Here is a 582-nt window from a genome sequence, read left to right on the forward strand (position 1 = left end):
TAACAAAAGCTATCACAAAAGACTCTATAAAACTGCAACCTTGAACAAAGGGTATTGCAACCATACATTCAAAAAATACTTCTGTGAGGACATCTGTTCAGCCACTGCCTGTTCAAAGCTGGACTGGCATCACCCTCATTCTTGATCATTATAGTCAAGGATAATTATGTCAAAACAATTACGTAATCCTCCCTATTTTTGTCTTCCTTGACCTCCATGAATATGTGCGCAGTTTACTATATGTGCATAGTTTACTATATTTCCATTGAACTGCCTCATTCCCAAATAAATACCATTTGCTTTCAGACAGCCTCTCTGCTTGTTGTTTAGGTCAACACTGGCTACTGTAGGTGGAGCCTAAATTTGATCACTGGTCCTTACTCCAAATTTTGTCCCCATTTTTCCTAAACCACAGGTTTCTGTTACTGTAATAATCTAAATAAAGAATTGAAGCGTTCTACACTATTGATATCTGTTCCTGATGACTTTTTCATTAAGGTGGGGGTGTCTGGGAATGAGGTAAGGAAGGAAGAGAATAGACAGAAAGGAAGAGAATAGGAAAGGGAAAAAACAAACTCTTAC

The sequence above is a fragment of the Symphalangus syndactylus genome, chromosome 9, assembly GCF_028878055.3.
Source record: "Symphalangus syndactylus isolate Jambi chromosome 9, NHGRI_mSymSyn1-v2.1_pri, whole genome shotgun sequence".
NCBI lineage: Eukaryota > Metazoa > Chordata > Mammalia > Primates > Hylobatidae > Symphalangus > Symphalangus syndactylus.